Source organism: Mastomys coucha, unplaced genomic scaffold (genome assembly GCF_008632895.1).
Source record: "Mastomys coucha isolate ucsf_1 unplaced genomic scaffold, UCSF_Mcou_1 pScaffold20, whole genome shotgun sequence".
Classification (NCBI taxonomy): Eukaryota; Metazoa; Chordata; class Mammalia; order Rodentia; family Muridae; genus Mastomys; species Mastomys coucha.
The window spans coordinates 116,402,552-116,403,315 of record NW_022196903.1 but is presented as its reverse complement, the minus strand read 5'-3'; the positions used below and the strand labels follow the sequence as shown (position 1 = coordinate 116,403,315).

General features: G+C 46.1%; 1 pseudogene; it reads right to left on the bottom strand.

Annotated features, from left to right (window-relative positions):
- LOC116099995 overlaps positions 1–764 on the bottom strand; it is a 10,039-nt pseudogene that overhangs the window by 1,011 nt on the left and 8,264 nt on the right.

Sequence of the window (764 nt, the reverse complement as noted above, 5' to 3'; positions counted from 1 at the left end):
AGCAGAAATATTTCATCCTTCCCTCCAACCTCCTTTGTTGCATTTTCTCATGCCATAGTTCCTTTAGGGTTTAGTTTCACTGAAGTGGAACCAAGGTGCAGAAGGCAAAGGCTGAATCCACCATTCCTGCCTATCTGATGGAAAGCCTTCTGCCACAGCACTAACACCCAAGTCAACAAAACTCGCTCATAAAACAGGCAGAAAGCATGCTGGGTCCAGAACCCAGTCTCTCCCAGGATGTACTTCCTCTTCCTGGCTGTGGATCACCACCAGATGAGCACCCATTTGGAAGCTCTTCTCCTCGCTCTCCATCCAAGATACTGCTGAATCAGTTGAAGTGAAGTAACAGTCAGGAACCAAATGGCTTCCAATCCTTTGGGCAACAGCTTCAGACTTTGTCTTTTGGGGAAGAAGGAGATGTAATTGCAATGTAAATAAAGTCTTTTTAAAGCTGCTTGTCTGCAAACTTCACATGGAAGCTGGGACTCCCACCTTCTTCCAGATGCAGCAGGAGCCCCTCACCCCTCAGGTGCCAAGAAACACAAGTCTACCTCCATTGTCACTTATTTCAGGGCCCTTTTTACTTCTGAAGTACTATCAGGAAAGGCCCAAGAAAAAAGAGTGTAAAGAACATCCAGACTGAGGATAAAGCAAATCAATGTGGGACTTGAAAGAAGAGAACTCACATCAGGAACCAGAAAAGAGCCAGTGTCCTCTGCTCATGGCATACTTTCCTCCTAATGGGTAGCCTCAACCAGTCTTGA